General features: G+C 53.0%; 1 non-coding gene and 1 pseudogene across 1 annotated transcript; both read left to right on the top strand.

Annotated features, from left to right (window-relative positions):
* The first annotated feature begins 15,196 nt into the window (after nucleotides 1–15,196).
* Nucleotides 15,197–15,352, top strand: LOC138339899 (5.8S ribosomal RNA). The gene has a single exon (XR_011212778.1). It is a non-coding gene; the product is annotated as a 5.8S ribosomal RNA (ribosomal RNA).
* Nucleotides 15,353–15,562: 210 nt separating this feature from the next.
* Nucleotides 15,563–20,764, top strand: LOC138339782 (28S ribosomal RNA; annotated as a pseudogene).
* Nucleotides 20,765–21,106: the final 342 nt, after the last annotated feature.

Raw genomic sequence — 21,106 nt, 5'->3', positions numbered from 1 at the left:
CGTGGCATGCCATCATCACCTTTGGGCAGCACACACGGTCGAACGACGTCGGGCGTGGCATGCCATAATCGCCTTAAGGCGGCACACAGAGTCGAAAGACGTCGGGCGTGGCATGACATCACCGACTTTGGATAGCACACACGGTCAAACGACGTCGGGCGTGGCATGCCATCATCGCCTTTGGACACCACAAACGGTCAAACGACGTCGAGCGTGTCATTCCATTATCGCCTTTGGGCAGCACACACGGTCAAACTACGTCGGGCGTGGCATGCCATCATCGCCTTTGGGAAGCACAAACTGATGAACGACGTCGGGCGTGGCATGCAAACATCACCTTTGGGCTGCACACACGGTCAAACGACGTCGGGCGTGGCATGCCAGCATCGCCTTTGGACAGCACATGGTCGAAAGACGTCGGGCGTGGCATGACATCACCTCTTTTGGACAGCACACACGGTCGAACGACATCGAGCACGACATGCCATCATCGCCTTTGGAAAGCACAAACGGTCGAACGACGTCCGGCGTGGCATGCCATCATCACATTTGGGCAGCACAAACAGTCGAACGACGTCGGGCATGGCATGCCATCTTGCCTTTGGGAAGCACACACGGTCGAACGACGTCGGGCGTGGCATGACATAACCGCCCTTGGACGGCACGCACGGTCAAACGATATCGGGCGTGGCATGACATCACCACCCTTGGACAGCACAGACAATCGGCAACGAAGGGCGCGGTATGACATCACTGCCATAGGACAGCACACGGTAGGACGACGTCGGGCATGGCATAACATCACCGCCCTTGGGCAACACACATGGTTGGACTACGTCCGGCGTGGCATGACATCACCGCCTTTGTATAGCACACACAGTCGAACGACATCGGGCGTGGCATGGCATCATCGCCTTTGGGCAACACACACGATCGAACGTCGTCTGGCGGGGCATGCCATAATAGCCCATGGACGGCAAACACGGTCGAACGACGTCAGGCGTGACATGCCATCACCGCCTTTGGACAACGCACACGGTCGAACGACGTCGGGCTTGGCATGCCATCTTGCCTTTGGGAAGCACACACGGTCGAATGACGTCGGGCGTGGTATGACATCACCGCCTTTGGGCAGCACACACGGTCAAACGACGTCGGGCATGACATGCCATCACCGCTTTTAGACAGCACAGACGGTTGAATGAAGTCGGGCGTGGCATGCCATCATAGCCCTTGAACAACAAACAAGGTTGAATGACGTCAGGCGTGGCATGCCATCATCGCCTTTGGACTAGCTGACATAGTCGGACGGCGTCGCGCGTGACATGCCATCATCGCCCTTTGACAGGAAACACGGTCGAACGATGTAGAGCGTGGCATGCCATCAACGCCTAAGGACAGCACACAAGGAAGGACGACGTCGGGCGTGGCATTCTATTATCTCCTTGGGGCAGCACAAACGGTCGGACGACGTCTGGCATAGCATACCATCACCGCCCTAGGACAGCACACATGGTCGAATGACGTCGGGCGTGGCATGCCGTCACTGCCCTTGGACAGCACACACATTCGAATGAAGTCGGGCATGGCGTGCCATCATAGCCCTTGAACGGCAAACAAGGTTGAACGACGTCAGGCGTGGCATGCCATCATCGCCCTTGGACGGGAAACACGGTAGAACAATGTAGAGCGTGACATGCCATCAACTCCTTGGGATAGCACACACGGAAGAACGACATCGGGCGTGGCATTCTATCATCGCTTTTGGGTAGCACAAACAATTTCACGACGTCGGGCGTGGCATGCCATCACCGCCCTTGGACATCACACATGGTCAGATGACGTCGGGCGTGGCATGCCATCACCGCCCTTCGACAACACACACGGTAGGATGACGTCGGGCGTGGCATGACCTCACCGCCCTTGGGCAGCACACACAGTTGGACTACGTCGGGCAAGGCATTACATCACCTCCTTTGGACAGCGCACACGGTCGAACGACGTCGAGCGCGACATGCCATCACCTCCTTTTGAAAGCACACACGGTCGAACGACGTCGAGCGTGGCATGCCATCATCACCTTTGGGCAGCACAAATGGTCGAACGACGTCGGGCATGGTATGCCATCTTGTCTTTGGGAAGCACACACGGTCGAATGACGTCGGGCGTGGCATGACATCACCGCCCTTGGACGGCACGCACGGTCAAACGACATCGGGCGTAGCATGACATCACCACCCTTGGACAGCACAGCCAATCGGCAACGTAGGGCGTGGTATGACATCACCGCCATAGGACAGCACACGGGCGGACGACGTCGGGCATGGCATAACATCACCGCCCTTGGCAACACACATGGTTGGACTACGTCAGGCGTGGCATGACATAACCGCCTTTGTACAGCACACACGGTCGAACAACGTCGGGCGTGGCATGCAATCATCGCCTTTGGGCAGCACACACGATCGAACGACGTCTGGCGGGGCATGACATAATAGCCCATGGACGGCAAACACGGTCGAACGACGTCAGGCCTGACATGCCATCACCACCTTTGGACAACACACACGGTCGAACGACGTCGGTAGTGGAATGCCATCTTGCCTTTGGGAAGCACACACGGTCGAAAGACGTCGGGTGTGGTATGACATCACCGCCTTTGGGCAGCACACCCGGTCAAACGACGTCGGGCGTGACATGCCATCACCGCTTTTAGACAGCACACACGGTCGAATGAAGTCGGGCGTGGCATGCAATCATAGCCCTTGAACGACAAACAAGGTTGAATGACGTCAGGCGTGGCATACCATCATCACCTTTGGACTAGCTGACACAGTCGGACGGCGTCGGGCGTTACATGCCATCATCGCCCTTGGACGGGAAACACGGTCGAACGATGTAGAGTGTGGCATGCCATCAACGCCTAAGGACAACACACAAGGAAGGACAACGTCGGACGTGGCATGCTATTATCTCCTTTGGGCAGCACAGACGGTCGGACGACGTCTGGAGTAGCATACCATCACCGCCCTTGGACAGCACACATGGTCGGATGACGTCGGGCGTGGCATGCCATCACTGTCCTTGGACAGCACACACGGCTGGACGACGTCGGGCGTGGTATGAGATCATCGCTCTTGGACTGCACGCATGGACGGACTACGTCGGGCGTGGCATGACATCACCACCTTTGGACAACACACACGGTAGAACAACGCGTAGCTTGGCATGACATCATCGCCCTTGAACTGCACGCACGGTCAGACGACATCAAGCGTGGCATGACATCACCGCCTTTGGACATCACACACAGTCGGGAACGTCCGCATTGCGCTATTGGACAGCACGCATGGTCGGACGACATCGGGCATGGCATGACATCACCCCCCTTGGGCAGCACACACGGTCGGACTACGTCGAGCATGGCATGACATTACCGCCTTTGGACAGCACACACGATCGGACGACGTCGGGCGTGACATGCCAGTATCGCCTTTGGGCAACACACACGGTTGAAAGACGTCGAGTGTGGCATGGCATCACCTCTTTTGGACAGCGCACACGGTCAAACAACGTCGGGCGCAACATGCCATCATTGTCTTTGGAAAGCACACGCGGTCGAACGACGTCGGGCGTGGCATGCGACCATCACCTTTGGGCAGCACAAACAGTCGAACGGCGTCGGGCGTGGCATGCCATCATCGCCCTTGTATAGCGAACACGGTCGAACGACGTCGGGTGTGACATGCATCATCGCCTTTGGGCAGCATACACGGTCGAACGACGTCGGGCGTGGCATGCCATCATGGCCCTTGGATAGCACACACGGTCAAACGACGTCGGGCGTGGCATGCCATCATATCCCTTGAATGGCAAACTAGGTTGAACGACGTCAGGCGCGGCATACATTATCGCCTTTGGACTAGCTGACACAGTTGGACGATGTAAGGTGTGGCATGCCATCATCGCCCTTGGAAGGGAAACACGGTCGAACGACGTAGATCGTGGCATGCCATCACCGCCTTGGGACAGCACACACGGTCAGATGACGTCAGGCGTGGCATGCCATCATCGCCTTTTGACGGCACAAATGGTCATACGACGTCGACCATGGCATGTCATCACCGCCCTTGGGTAGCACACACAGTCGAAAGACGTCGGGCGTGGCATGACATCACCGCCTTTGGACAGCACACGGTCGAACGACGTCAGGCGTGACATGCCATCACCGCCTTTGGACAGCACACACGATCGAACAACGCTGGGCATGGCATGCCATCATCACCTTTGGGCAGCATAAACGGTCGGACAGCGTCGGGCGTGGCATGCCATTGTCGCCCTTGGATGGCAAACACGGTCGAACGATGTCAGGCGTGGAATGCTATCATCTCCTTTGGGCAGTACGCACGGTCGACATCGTCAGGCGTGGCATGTCATCATGGCCCTTTGACACCACACACGATCAAACGAAGTCAGTCGTCGTATGCTATCATAGCCCTTGAACGGCAACCAAGGTTGAATGACGTCGGGCGTGGCATGCGATCATCGCCTTTGGACTAGCTGACACCATTGGACTGCGTCAAGCGTCGCATGCAATCATCTCCCTTGGACGGGAAACACGGTAGAACGACGTAGAGCGTGGAATGCTATCAACGCCTTGGGACACCACAAACGAAAGGACGATGTCGGGCGTGGCATGCCATCACCGCCCTTGGACAGCACACATGGTCGGATGACTTCTTGCGTGGTATGCCATCACTGTCCTTGGACAGTACACACGGTAGGACGACGTCGGGCGTGGCATGAGATCACCGCTCTTGGACTGCACGCATGGTCAGACTACGTCAGGCGTGGCATGACATTACCACCTTTGGACAACACACACGGTCGAACGACGCATGGCATGGTATGACATCACCACCCTTGAACTGCACGCACAGTCAGACGACATCGGGCGTGGCATGACATCACCGCCTTTGGACAGCACACACGGTCGACAACTTCGGGCGTGGCATGAAATCTTCGCTCTTGCACAGCACGCATGGTCGGACTACGTCTGGCGTGGCATGACATCACCGCCCTTGGGAAGCACACACGGTCGGACTACGTCGGGCGTTGCATGACATCACCTCCTTTAGACAGCACACACGGTCATACGACGTCGTGTGTGGCATGCCATCATCGCCTTTGGGCAGCTCACACGGTCGAATGACGTCGGGCGTGGCATACCATCATAGCCCATAGATGGAAAACACGGTCGAACGACGTCGGGCGTGGAATGCCATCATCGCCTTTGGGAGCACACCCGGTCGAACGATGTCGGGCATGGCATGCCGTTATGGCCCTTGGACACCACACACAATAGATCTAAGTCGGCGTGGCATGCCATTATATCCCTTGAACGGCAAACAAGGTTGAACGATGTGAGGCGTGGCATGCCATCATCGCCTTTTGACTAGCTGACACACTCAGACGGCGTCGGGTGTGGCATGCCATCATTGCCCTTGGACTGGAAACATGGTCGAACGATGTAGAGCGTGGCATGCCATCAACGCCTTGGGACAGCACACACACGAAAGAATGACGTCGGGCGTGGCATGACATCATTACCTATGGGAAGCACACACGGTTGAATTACGTCGGGCGTGGCATGCCATCATCGCCTTTGGGCAGCACAAACGGTCGAACGACGTCGGGCGTGGCATGCCATCATCACCTTTGGGCAGCACACACGGTTGAACGACGTCAGGCGTGGCAAGCCATAATCGCCTTAAGGCAGCACACACAATCGAAAGACGTTGGGCGTGGCATGACATCACAGCCTTTGGACAGCACACACGGTCGAACGACGGCGGGCGTGACATGCAATCACCGCCATACGACAACACACGATCGGACGACGTCGCGCATGGCATGACATCACCGCCCTTGGGCAGCACACACGGTCATACTACGTCAGGCAAGGCATGACATCACCGCCTTTGTACAGCACACACGGTCGAACGACGTTGTGCGTGGCATGCCATCATTGCCTTTGGGCAGCACACACGGTCGAATGACATCGGGCGTGGCATACAATCATAGCCCATAGATGGCAAACACGGTCGAACGACGTTAGGCGTGGAATGCCATCATCGCCTTTGGGCAGCACACCTGGTCGAACGACGTCGGGCGTGGCATGCCGTCATGGCCCATGGACACCACACACAGTCGAACGAAGTCAAGCGTGGCATGCCATCGTAGCCCTTGAACGGCAAACAAGGTTGAACTACGTGAGGCGAGGCATGCCATCATCGCCTTTGGACTAGCTGACACACTCAGACGCCGTCGGGTGTGGCAAGCCATCATTGCCCTTGGATGGGAAACATGGTCGAGCGACGTAGAGCGTGGCATGCCATCAACGCCTTGGGAAAGCACACACGGAAAAAAGACATCGGGCGTGGCATGACATCATCACCTTTGGGCAGCACACACGGTTGAACTACGTCGAGCGTGGCATGCCATCGTCGCCTTTGGGCAGCACAAGAGGTCGAACGACGTCGGGCGTGGCATGCCATCATCACCTTTGGGCAGCACACACGGTGAACCGACGTCGGGTGTGGCATGCCATAATTGCCTTAAGGAAGCACACACAGTCGAAAGACGTCGGGCGTGGCATGACATCACTTCCTTTGGACAGCACACACGGTCGAACGACGTCGGGCATGGCATGCCATCATCGCCTTTGGGCAACACACACGATCGAACGACGTCTGGCGGGGCATGCCATAATAGCCCATGGACGGCAAACACAGTCGAACAACGTCAGGTGTGACATTCCATCACCGCCTTTGGACAACACACACGGTCGAACGACGTCGGGCGTGGAATGCCATCTTGCCTTTGGGAAGCACACACGGTCGAAAGACGTCAGGCGTGGTATGACATCACCGCCTTTGGGCAGCACACGCGGTCAAATGACGTTAGGCGTGACATGCCATCACCGCCTTTAGACAGCACACACAATCGAACGAAGTCGGGCATGGCATCCCATCATCACCTTTGGGCAGCACAAACGGTCAAACAACGTCGGGCGTGGCATGCCATCATCGCCTTTGGGAAGCACAAACAGTCGAACCACGTCGGGCGTGGCATGCCAACATCACCTTTGGGCAGCACACAGGGTCGAACGACGTCGGGCGTGGCATGCCAGCATTGCCTTTGGGCAACACACACGGTCGAAAGACGTCGAGCGTGGCATGACATCACCTCCTTGGGACAGCGCACACAGTCGAACGACGTCAGGCGGGACATGCCATCACCGCCTTTGGAAAGCACACACGGTCGAACGACGTCGGGCGTGGCATGCCATCATCACCTTTGGGCAGCACAAACAGTCGAGCGGCGTCGGGCGTTGCATGCCATCATCGCCCATGAACGGCGAACACGGTCGAATGACGTCAGGTGTGGCATGCATCATCGCCTTTGGGCAGCACACACGGTCGAACGACGTCGGACGTGGCATGCCATCATGGCCTTTGGATAGCACACACGCTCGAACGACGTCCGGCGTGGCATGCCATCATAGACCTTGAACGACAAACAAGGTTGAACGATGTGGGGCGTGGCATTCATTATCGCCTTTAGACTAGCTAACACAGTTGGACAGCGTAAGACGTGGCATGCCATCATCGCCCTTGGACGGGAAACACGGTCGAACGACGTAGAGCGTGGCATGCCATCACCGCCTTTGGACAATACATACGGTCAGACGACGTCGGGCGTGGCATGCTATCATCGCCTTTGGGCAGCACAAACGGTCATACGACGTCGACCGTGGGATTCCATCACCGCCCTTGGACAGCACACATGGTCGGATGACTTCGGGCGTGGCATGCCATCACCGCCCTTGGATAGCACACATGGTCGGACGACGTCGGGCGTGGCATGCCATCACCTTCCTTGGACAGCACATACGGTCGGACAACGTCAGGCGTGGCATGACATCACCACCCTTGGACTACACGCAAGGTCAGGCGATGTTGGGCGTGGCATGACATCGCCGCCCTTGGACAGCACACAAGGTTGAACGACGTCGGGCGTGGCATGACACCACCGCTTGGACTGCGTGCACGGTCAGACGACGTCGGGTGTGGCAACACATCACCGCTCTTGGACAACACATACGGTCGGCAACGTCGGGCGTGGCATGACATCACCGCCCTTGGACAGCACACACGGTCAGCAACGTCGAGCGTGGCATGACATCACTACCCTTGGACATACGGTCGGACGATGTCAGGCGTGGCCTGACATCACCACCCTTGGGTAGCACACACGGTCGGAGAGCATCGACCATGGCATGACATCACCGCCTTTGGACAGCACACTCGCTCGAACGACATCAGGCGTGGCATGACATCATCGCCTTTTGGTAGAACACACGGTAGAATGACGTCGGGCATGGCTTGCCATCATAGCCCTTGGACGACAAACACGGTCGTACGACGTCAGGCGTTACATGCCATCACCGCCTTCAGAAAGCACACACGGTCGAACGAAGTCAGGCTTGGCATGCCATCATCGCCTTTGGGCAGCACACACGGTCGAACGACGTCAGGCGTGGCATGACATCACCACCTTTGGACAGCACACACGGTCAAACAACGTCGGGCGTGAGATGCCATCACCACCTTTGGACAGCACACACGGTCGAACGACGTCTGGCGTGGCATGCCATCATCACCTTTGGGCAGCACACACGGTCAAACGACGTCGGGCATGGCATGCCATCTTCGCCTTTGGGCAGCACAAACGGTCGAACGACGTCGGGCGTGGCATGCCATCATCACCTTTGGACTAGCTCACACAGTCGGACGACATCGGGATTGGCATGCCATCATCGCCCTTGGACGGAAAACACGGTCGAACGACATCGGGCGTGGCATGCAATCATTGCCTTTGGGCAACACACATAGTCGAACGACGTCGGGCGTGGCATGACATCACCGCCTGTTGACAGCACACGTGGTCGAACGACGTCGAGCGTGGCATGCCATCATCGCCTTTGGGCAGCACAGACGGTCGAACAACTTCGGGCGTGGCATGCCATCATAGCCCTTGAATGGAAAACACGGTCAAACGATGTCGGGCGTGGCATGCCATCACCGCCTTTGGACAGTGCACACGGTCGAACGACGTCGTGGGCGGTTCCCTTGTGTGAACCTTGGTCTTCCTCCAATAATCTTTACAGTGATTAAATTCTCAACTCCCTTGGGCAGGAGTGCAACGGAGGGTGTAGCATTGGCCTAGCAAAGCAGGCATCGGCGTCTTTGCACGACATCTCATGTCGGGCGTCGGGGTGGATGTCGAGCGTTCATTGATGGAGCTATTCAGCTATGGCGCATGAGTGGTATTGGGCATTTGTTGGTAGGTTGGGTCCCTGTTTCGAGAAGCGACGTCTTAACTCGTATGCCAATTCGGTGGCGGATGAAGCGCAATCTAGGCTGGTCGGACGTCGGAATCCTGTGTTGGATACCTAATGCCTAGGCATTGTGCACGTGCAAATGGTTGCCTTTCTCCCTTCAAGTCCCATGTGCGGGGTGAACCCAAAAGACGCTTTCGCATCCCACGCCTTCCCTCGCTTCGTCGTACAATGGCGTAATCCATGAGCGGTGCCTTGAATTCTCAGATACGGTAGATATAGTGGCCATGGGGCCTTCATCGGCTTCTATCTGCCCAAAACAAATGCTCCTTGCGAATGACTATTGCGCTCTCCTTAGACCTGACCGTGACCGAAAGGGAACACCGGTCTCATGCGGCGCGCGACGTTTTTGAGGAATGCTACCTAGTTGATCCTGCTAGTAGTCATATGCTTGTATCAAAGATTAAGCCATGCATGTGTAAGTATGAACAAATTCAGGCTGTGAAACTGCGAATGGCTCATTAAATCAGTTATACTTTGTTTGATGGTATCTACTACTCAAATAACCGTACTAATTCTAGAGCTAATACGTGCAACAAACCCCGACTTCTGGAAGGGATGCATTTATTAGATAAAAGGTCGATGTGGGCTCTGCCAGTTGCTGCGATGATTCATGCGATGGATCGCATGACCATCGTGCTGGCGACGCATCATTCAAATTTATGCCCTATGAACTTTTGATGGTAGGACAGTGGCCTACCATGGTGGTGACGGGTGATGGAGAATTAGGGTTCGATTCCGGAGAGGGAGCCTGCGAAACGGCTACCACATCCAAAGAAAGCAGCAGGCGCGCAAATTACCCAATCCTTACACGGGGAGGTAGTGACAATAAATAACAATACTGGGCTCCATGAGTCTGGTAATTGGAATGAGTACAATCTAAATCCCTTAACGAGGATCCATTGGAGGGAAAGTCTGGTGCCAGCAGTCGCGGTAATTCCAGCTCCAATAGCGTATATTTATGTTGTTGCAATTAAAAAGCTCGTAGTTGGACTTTGGGATGGGCCGGCCTGTCCGCCCTAGATGTGCACCGGTCGTCTCGTCCCTTCTGTCGGGCGATGCGCTCATGGCGTTTAATGGCCGGGTCGTGCCTCCGACTCTGTTACTTTGAAGAATTAGAGTGCTCAAAGAAAGCCTACTGTCACGGACTTTTCAAATCGGACAATACTCCATGCGGCACTTGAGGGTCTACTCACGATTCTTGCACGATCTTGTAGTCTCAAGTAAGCCTTTCTCTACTTGGATCGCTAAGAGAACTTAGAAAGAGAAAACAAAGACAGATTTGGAAGAAAAGACTTGTATTGATATGTTGGTTGATAGATGTATTACAAATACAATGACTACCTATTTATACTACTCTAATGACTAAGAGTAAATAAATGCTACACTATATGCAAGCCCCTAAGTCCATGCCCATAAGACATGCTTCTAAGTCTTCCAAAAAGGACTCCTAGCCTCAACTAGTCTGCCCCACATTCTGCCAAGCCTCTCCAAGGCTTGAAACTGCCGCCCCATTGATTGTTGTAACAGCTGTAACGGCTGTAACTGCTGTAACAGCTGAAACAGCTGAAATGGTTGCCCCTCCAACTGCTGCCTGCCCCTTTGCCTGCTGGCCTGCATGGGCAGTCTGCCCCTTGCGCTTGCTGCTGGCTGTCTGGACGGGTCGCGATCTGCCGGGGTATCTGGCGGGTCGTGACAAACTCCCCCACCTGATGATGTGACGTCCGCGTCGCATTCTGTCCGTATCGGCGTTGAGTTCTGCCGGGCGACCATCAACTCGCGTACTCGATCAATCCCTTCGAGCAGCCTCTTCATCGATGTCTCGTCCTTTCTCGACCCGATCTTCTGAACTTCCTCCTTCAACGGAGACAAGTGCTCTGGTGGCTTCTTCATCATGTCAGCGTTCCTACTCGGAACCCTCTTACTGCACGGTGGCATGGACTTTCAAGCACCATTGTCTTCTCTCGAACTTGCAATGGTTGTTGCCGGTGTTAACCTTCTTTTCACGTCGCCCCTCTCGAGCTTCATGGCTGTCAGTCTAGCCTGTCCCTCCGTCGCTTGTGCCTTCACCATGGGAACGTTGTATTCCCTTCCTTTCTCCATGATTGTCAATTTTTGGAGATGAGGATCGATTACTACATGGCACTGTTGGAAGAACTTTTGCCCAAGAATAACATCAAACATGTTGATGGGGGCGATGATGAATTTGGTTTTCCCTTGCCAATCGCCTACCTTGATGTTCACACCATGTGCTACTCCAACTATTGGAGTCGGTGATGCGTTGACAGACTTTATTTGGGCGTTGCTTGAAGTATATCGCAACCCCAACCTCTTTGCTGCCGTCTTGGTCATAACATTGACCTCAGCACCGGTGTCGACCAACGCACGAGCAGGTTTCACATTAACCGTGATGTCGACTGTTTGAGCTCACGCCATAGACTTTGCAAGTCCCTTGTCAGCATGCTTCGGCTTTGCTTGCCTTGGCTTATCTTGCCTTGGCCTCGTCGATGGTTGCTCGATGACTGCCCCGCATAGGCTTACCACGCCCAACTGCTTAGTCTCCCCGACTTCTTCTTGGGCCTTCTCTTTCTTCCGCTCACAGAGTATAGCACCAAGATTTTTCAGTTCAGGGCATCTCTTGTAACCATGCGGCCCTTTGCATATGAAGAAACCATCCTTGGAATCCCTTACCGTGTTGCCACGATCTCCGGGCTTCTTGCCGCTAGACCTGTAGGTGTCACGCCTTTTGGGTTGTGGCGTTTGCTCCTCGCCTTCACCACTGTCGTCCCCACTATCATCATCACTGCCTATCTCGTCGTCCTCCTCGGCACTAATAGACTTCTCTCGCCTGAAGTCTGTCAAGGCTTCAGCCTGCGTAATTGTGTCGTCTATAGTCCTGACTTGCCGCCGTTCCAACTCCGTTCTGGCCCAATTTTGCAGCCCATCCATGAAGTAGAACAATGCGTCATCGTCCTTGAGGTCGGGAATCTGAAATGTAAGGGTGGTAAACTCCCGCACATACGCGCGTATGCTGCCCTTTTGTCTCAACTCCCGCATCTTGCACTTTGCCTCATAGACAACGTTGCTAGGGAGGAACGCCTTCTTGAACTCCACACGGAACTGCTCCCATGTGTTCAACGCGCACGTCCCCTTTGCGATGTCAGACTCTTTACGCTTCCACCATAACATGGCCAACTCTGAAAGATACAACACAGCCGTGTTGATCTTGTTCACATCACTACGGACCCGCATACCCTTGAAATAATTCTCCAAGTGCCAAAGGAAATTATCCACTGCTTGCGCGTCACGGACACCTATAAAGACTGGTGGCTTGGGCGCCTCAACTCTGGCTTCCCTTTCCCGGTCATGTGATGAGGATCCACCAACCTCTCTATCCTCCTCGAGTGCTGCCACCTTGGCCTTAAGCGACTCGATTGTGCCAAGTGCTTCCCTAAATCTTATTTCTAAGGAAGTAATGGCCTCCTTTGTCTCGTACTCGGCTTGCTGGTGTGCCACCAACTCCTTCCGGACGTTTTCAACTTCCTCAAGGGAGCACTCTTCAAGAGCTTTGAGATCTCTGCCCGTTCTATTCAAGCGCTAGCCTATGATCTCAACGGCTTGCATCGCTATTTCGACCCTTGCAATCCACTCCGGTCCGGCAGTAACGTCCACGGACTCCTCGTCGGTGTCTACGTCACTTCCATCGACAATCTGGGGAGGGAGAGATGTTTGCCCTTCGCTTGGTATAGGAACACTAGGTGGAGGAACATTTTGGGGAAGTCCGGGCAGATTGGGTTCATTACCCGTCTGCTACTTCTTCCCTTTCTTGTTCTTCTTGCCACCATCAGTGCGGACGTTGGGGGTGCTGCTAGTGCCGTCTCCTTTGTTCGTCATTCTCTTACGATGAACCTGCTCTGATACCAATTGTCACAGACTTTTCGAATCGGACAATACTCCGTGCGACACTTGACGGTCTACTCATGATTCTTGCATGATCTTGTAGACTCAAGTAAGCCTTCCTTTACTTGGATCGCTAAGAGAACTTAGAAAGAGAAAACAAAGACAGATTTGAAAGAAAAGACTTGTATTGATATGTTGGTTGATAGATGTATTACAAATACAATGACTACCTATTTATACTACTCTAATGACTAAGAGTAAATAAATGCTACACTATATACAAGCCCCTAAGTCCATGCCCACAAGACATGCTTCTAAGTCTTCCAAAAAAGGACTCCTAGCCTCAACTATTCTGCCCCACGTTCTGCCAAGCCTCTCCAAGGCTTGAAACTGCTGCCCCATTGATTGTTGTAACAGCTGCAATGGCTGTAACTGCTGTAACAGTTGAAACTGCTGAAACGGTTGCCCCTCCAACTGCTGCCTGCCCCTTTGCCTGCGGGCCTGCTTGGGCAGTCTACCCCTTGCGCCTTCTGCTGGCTGCCTGGACGGGTCGCGATCTGCCGGGGTATCTGGCGGGTCGTGACACTACGCTCTATATACATTAGCATGGGATAACATTATAGGATTTCGCTCATATTACATTGGACTTCAGGATCGGAGTAATAATTAACAGGGACAGTCGGGGGCATTCGTATTTCATAGTCAGAGGTGAAATTCTTGGATTTATGAAAGATGATCAACTGCGAAAGCATTTGCCAAGAATATTTTCATTAACCAAGAACGATATTTGGGGGCTCGAAGATGATTAGATATCGTCCTAGTCTCAACCACAAATGATGCTGACCAGGGATCAACGGATGTTGCTTTTAGGACTCTGCCGCCACCTTATGAGAAATCAAAGTTTTTGGGTTCGGGGGGGAGTATGGTTGCAAGGCTGAAACATAAAGGAATTGATGGAAGGGCACCACCAGGAGTGGAGCCTGCGGCATTATTTGACTCAACACGGGGAATCATACAAGGTCCAAACATAGTAAGGATTGATAGACTGAGAGATCTTTCTTGATTCTACTGGTGGTGGTGCATGGCCGTTCTTAGTTTGTGAAGCGATTTGTCTAGTTAATTCCGTTAATGAATGAGACCTCATCCTACTAACTAGCTATGCGGATGTATCCCTTCACGGCCAACTTCTTAGAGGGACTACGGCCTTTTAGGCTGCGGATGTTTGAGGCAATAACAGGTCTGTGATGCCCTTAGATGTTATGGGTCGCACGCGCGCTACACTGATTATTCAACGAGCTTATAGCCTTGGCAAATAGGCCCGGGTAATCTTTGAAATTTCAGCGTGATAGGGATATATCATTGCATTTATTGGTTTTCAACGAGGAATTCCTAGTAAGCGCGAGTCATCAGCTCACATTGACTACATCCCTGCCCTTTGTACACACCGCCCGTCGCTCCTACCGATTGAATGATTTAGTGAAATGTTCGGATCGCGGCGACATGGGCGGTTCGCTGCACGCGAAGTTGTGAGAAGTCCATTGAACCTTATCATTTAGAGGAAGGAGAAGTCGTAACAAGGTTTCCATAGGTGAACCTGCGAAAGGATCATTGTCGAAACCTGTACAGCAGAATGACCTGCGAACTCATTTTAAACACCTGGGGGCGGAGCTCACTCGTTGTGCGCCTCCCTCCTGTCGCCCGACGCGCGCAAGCTCTTCGGGCGACCAACGAACCTCAGCACGGAAAGTGCCAATGAATACTACAATCGATAGCCCTCCCCTCGCGCCCTGTTCACGGATCATGGGGGATGCGCGCTGCTCTGATAACACAAACGACTATCAACAACGAATATCTCGGATCTCGCATTGATGAAGAAGGTAGTGAAATGCGATGCTTGGTGTGAATATTAGAATCACATGAACCATCGAGTCTTTGAACGCAAGTTGTGCCCGAAGCCATTTGGCCGAGGGCATGTCTGCCTGGGCGTCACGCATCGCGTTGTCCTCCAGTGCACGTCGCAAGGCTGAACACGGCGGCGAAAGATGGCCTCCCGTGCGCCCGGCCTAAATGTGAGTCCACGTCGACGGACGTCGCGGCAAGGGGTTGTTAAAACTCAATTCTCTCTTGTTGTCGCGACTACAGCCCATCACGCGTCTGGACTCCCCGACCCTCACTGCGCCTTACCAGGCGCTCCGACCGCGACCCCAGGTCAGGCGACATTACTCGCTGAGTTTAAGAATATCAATAAGCGGAGGAAAAAAAACTTACAGGGACTCTCCTAATAACGGCGAGCAAACCGGGAACAACCAGCCTTAGAATCGGGTGTCTCTGTCGTCCGAATTGTAGTTTGGAGAAGCGTTATCAGCGGTGGATCGGGCCCAAGTCCCCTGGAAGGGGACGCCGAACAGGGTGAGATCCCTATCGTGACCGGACCCTATCGCACCACGAGGCTCTGTCTACGAGTTGGGTTGTTTGGAAATGCAGCCCAAAACGGGGGGTAAATTCCGTCCAATACTAAATACTTGCGAGAGAACGATAGCGAACAACTACCGCAAGGGAAACATGAAAAGGAATTTGAAAAGAGAGTCAAAAAGTGCTTGAAATTATCCGGAGGGAAGCGGATGGGGGCTGGCGATGCGCCTCGATCGGATGTGGAAAGGTGACGAGCTGGTCTACCGATCGACTCGGGGTGTGGACCAACGTGGATTGGTGGGGAGGCCAAATCCCGGGCTCTCAATGCGACCATGGAACCCCGTCTCCCCGATTGTGGAAGGCAGCGCGCGCCTCCGACGTGCTTCGGCATCTGCGCGCTCCAGACGTTGGCTTGTGGGCTCCCCATTCGACCCTTCTTGAAACACGGACCAAGGAATCTCACATGTGTGCGAGTCAACGGTCGAGTAAACCCGTAAGGCGTAAGGAAGCTGATTGGTGGGATCCCCCTTAGGGGTGCACCGCCGACCGACCTTGATCTTCTGAGAAGGGTTCGAGTGTGAGCATACCTGTCGGGAGCCGAAAGATGGTGAACTATGCCTGAGCGGGGTGAAGCCAGAGGAAACTCTGGTGGAGGCCCGCAGTGATACTAACGTGCAAATCGATCGTCTGACTTGGGTATTGGAGCGAAAGACTAATCGAACCGTCTAGTAGCTGGTTCCGTCCGAAGTTTCCCTGAGTATAGCTGGAGCTCGCGTGCGAGTTCTATCGGGTAAAGCCAATGATTAGAGGCCTCGGTGGCGCAACGCCCTCGACCTATTCTCAAACTTTGAATAGGTAGGACAGTGCGACTGCTTTGTTGAGCCGCGCCACGGAATAGAGAGCTCCAAGTGGGCCATTTTTGGTAAGCAGAATTGGCGATGCAGGTTGAATCGGAAGCCGGGTTACAGTGCCAAACTGCGTGCTAACCTAGATCCCACAAAGGGTGTTGGTCAATTAAGACAGGAGGACGGTGGTCATGGAAGTCGAAATCCGCTAAGGAGTGTGTAACAACTCGCCTGCCAAATCAACTAGCCCCAAAAATGGATGGATCTTAAGCGCGCGATCTACACCCAGTCGTTAGGGCAATTTCCTGGCCACGATGAGTAGGAGGGCGCGGTAGGTCGTCCATCGTCGGGCGTGGCATTCAATCATAGCCCTTGGACGGCACACACGGTCAGACACGTCGGGCGTGGCATGCCATCATCGCCTTTGGACTAGCTGACACGGTCGGACAACATCGAGCGTCGCATGCCATCATCGCCTTTGGACTAGCTGAAACGGTCGGGCAACGTCGGGCGTGGCAAGCCATCTTCTCCCTTGGGCAGCACAGATGGTAAGACGACGTCGGGCGTGGCATGCCATCATCGCCCTTGGACAGCACAGACGGCCGGTCGTCGTCGGGCGTGGAATGCCATCATAGCCCTTGGAAAGCACGAACGGTCGGCCGTCGTCGGACGTGCCTGCACACAGTGGTCAGCAGTGGCCTGCCCGCATCGGTCTTGGCTTGCGCGACATTGTTCGAGTTCTAGATGATAGATGCAGATGTTCATGCCGTACATAAATCAAAGGATTTTGAAACAACCTCCAGGCAAAACAAACATATTCATCGACTTTCCATTATCTATTCTCTAACATTTCCACCAAACGTGGCTCTTTCGCAGCATTTTTATTACTTTAACAGTTCGTACGATATTGAAACATCTTTTATTTGTGCAAATATATATTTTATCATTAATTTGACATGTTTAGAAGTGTTTTCGATCAGTTCTGTATTTTTTTCGACTTTTAATCATTATTTTATAATTTATTTTTACGCTTTTTAATTTTTTACGTCTCCTTTTAAAAATTAAAATTTATTAAATTTTTTATTTTAAGGTTCCCATATTTATTTGTGAATTTTTGGAGTTGATTTCATATTTTTTCTGATATTTTCCCTATTTTTTATTAATTTATTACTAATTTTTTGGAATTTTCAAAAAAAAATAAAAATTAAAAAAAATGTTGAAAAATGTTTTTTTATATATATTGAAGTTATTTATGAAAGCTAATGTGTGTTTGTACCTTTGAAAGTGTATATTTGGGTTGTACATTTCCATTATGATTCTCTGGAAAATCCATGTCTACTCCTGTCACATGGGTAAAACTTTTTTAAGCATATATAAGGGGGGTAGAGGTGTTGGAGGCAGACTGAGGCGCAGGCAGGCAGACGACATAGGCGTCCTTTGGGCTTAGTAGGCATGCTGCGTGGGCGCTTGATGGCATGCATGGCTTGTTCGTGCTACAGTGTTGGGCATTTACAAAAATACGTCGGCGATGTCGACGGGTCGAGTGAGGCAAAGCCAGGCGGACGTCAAGGGCGTCATGTGGTCTTAGTACGCGTGCTGCGTGGGTGCTTGATGCAATGCATGGCTCGTCCATGCTACGTCATTGGGCGTCTACAAAAATGTGCTAGCGACGTTTGTGGGGCAGCTGAGGCGAAGGATGGCGAACGTCAAGGGTGTCCTGTGGGCTTAGTAGGCGCGCTGCGTGGGCGCTTGATGGAACGCATGGCTCGTCTGTGCTACGCCGTTCAGCGTTTATAAAAACAAGCCCGCGACGTCCGCGGGGCATTTGAGGCGGTGGCAGGCGGACGTAATGGGCGTCATGTGGGCTTAGTAGGTGTGCTGCGCGGGCGCTTGACGGCGTGCATGGTTTGTCCGTGCTACGCCATTGGGCGTCAACAAAAACATGCCAGTGACGTCTGCGGGGCAACTAAGGCGAAAGCAGGCAGACATCAAAGGCGTCATGTGGGCTTAGTAGGCGTGTTGCGTGGGCGCTTGATTGCATGCATGGCTCATCCGTGCTACGCCGTTGGGCGCTTGCAAACACATGCCGACGACGTCTGCGGGGCGACTGAGGCGTTACAAGGCGGACGTCATGGGCGTCCTGTGGGCTTAGTAGGCGTGTTGCGTTGGCGCTTGACGACATGCATGGCTCGTCCGTGCTATGCCTTTGGGCGCTTACAAAAACATGCCAGCGACGTCTGCGGGGCGACCTTGCGCCGCCGAGGGAACTTCTCTAGATTGGTTTATAATGGCATTTGGTGTGGAAACGGAAGTGCTTTCGGCGAGTGGCGAGTTCTTGAGCTCTTGTTACGGCTAACTCTACGCGCCACATGCACAGCGCACGTAAGGGCATGTATTGATAGAAGACTGTCTGGAGATGTCGGCGGGAGCCTCGAAAAGAGTTATCTTTTCTGTTTAACAGCCTGCCCACCCTGGAATCGGCTCAGCCTGAGGTAGGGTCCAGCGGCTCGAAGAGCAATGCACATTGCATGGTGTCCGATACTCTCCCGGCGGCCCTTGAAAATCTGGAGGACCGAATGTCGTCCATGCCCGGTCGTACTCATAACCGCATCAGGTCTCCAAGGTGAACAACCTCTGGTCGATGGAATAATGTAGGCAAGGGAAGTTGGCAAAATGGATCCGTAACTTTGGGAAAAGGATTGGCTCTGAGGGCTGTGCACGGGGGTCCAAGTCCCGAACCCGTCGGCTGTCGGTGGACTGCTCGAGCTGCTCCCGCGGCGAGAGCGTGTCGCCGCGTGCCGGACGAGGGAAGGACATGGAGCGGTTCCTTCAGGGGCCTTCCTCGGTCGTCGAACAACCAACTCAGAACTAGTACGGACAAGGGGAATCCAACTGTTTAATTTAAACAAAGCATTGCGATGGTCCCAACGGATGTTTACGCAATGTGATTTCTGCAAAGTGCTCTGAATGTCAAAGTGATGAAATTCAACCAAGCGCGGGTAAATGGCGGGAGTAACTATGACTCTCTTAAGGTATCCAAATGCCTTGTAATCTAATTAGTGATGCGCATGAATGGATTAACGAGATTTCCAATGTCCCTGTCTACTATCAAGCGAAACCACAGCCAAGGGAACGGGCTTGGCAGAATCAGCGGGGAAAGAAGACCCTGTTGAGCTTGACTCTAGTCCGACTTTATCAAATGACTTGAGAGGTGTAATATAAGTGGGAGTCGAAAGACGAAATGAAATACCACTACTTTTAACGTTATTTTACTTATTTCGTGAATTAGAAGTGCGGCACTGTCCCTCTTTTTGGACCAAAGGCTCGCTTCGCGGGCCGATCCGGGAGGAAGACATTGTCAGGTGGGGAGTTTAGCTTGGGCGCCACATCTTTTAAAAGATAACGCAGGTGTCCTAAGATGAGCTCAACGAGAACAAAAATCTTTTGTGGTAAAGAAGTGTAAAAGCTCGTTTGATTCTGATTTTTATTACGAATACGAACCTTGAAAGCATCGCCTAACGATCCTTTAGACCTTCGGAATTCAAAGCTAGAAGTGTCAGAATAGTTACCACTGGATAACTGTCCTGTGGCAGCAAAGCGTTCATAGCGACATTTCTTTTTGATCCTTCGATGTCGGCTCTTCTTATCATTGTGAAGCAGAATTCACCAAGTGTTGGATTGTTCACTCACCAATAGGGAACGTGAGCTGGGTTTAGACCGTCGTGAGACATGTGAGTTTTACCCTACTGATGATAGTGTTGCAATAGTAATTCAACCTAGTACGAGAGGAACCGTTGATTCACACAATTGGCCATCGCGCTTGGTTGAAAAGCCAATGGTGCGAAGCTACCGTGTGCGGGATTATGACTGAACGCCTCTAAGTCAGAATCCGGGCTAGAAGCGACATGCACCTGCTGTCTTCTTGCCGAACCGCAGTAGGGGCCTATGTCCCCCAAGGGCACGAATCGTTGGCTAAGTCGCTGCGACGGAAGCATCGCGGTGACAGCCTTGAAGTACAATTTCCATCGAGCGGCGGGTAGAATCCTCTGTAGACGACTTAAATACGCGACGGGGTTTATTAAGTGGCAGAGTGGCCTTGCTGCCACGATCCACTGAGATTCAGCCCTTTGTCGCTCCAATTCGTCCCCCCCACACTCCCCCTCCCCCAAAATCAAATCCAATCATTTCTAACTTTTCAAATGAGAGGCTCGCGTGCTGCTTGCATCCTTGGAAGGGGAAAAAATAACTAAGTGTTGAAATATATGTACCGGAAGTAACATGGCACGTGAAGTTCATTAGTCTGCCACAAAGTGTTGAGCTATACGTTCTACGACGGTCAAACACTTGTCCAATAACTAAGCCCCGTTGCTAGGTTTTCGTGAAGTTAAGTTCACTTATCAAGCCTAATGACATATTAAGGGACTAATGGCATGTCACTATAAGAGATTTTCGGAATGTCAGGTGCGATTTTTAAAGCCAAGTTAGA

This window comes from Solanum lycopersicum, chromosome 11, assembly GCF_036512215.1.
Source record: "Solanum lycopersicum chromosome 11, SLM_r2.1".
Classification (NCBI taxonomy): domain Eukaryota; kingdom Viridiplantae; phylum Streptophyta; class Magnoliopsida; order Solanales; family Solanaceae; genus Solanum; species Solanum lycopersicum.
The sequence above is the reverse complement of the archived record's forward strand: the minus strand, read 5'-3'. Positions and strand labels throughout refer to the sequence as shown.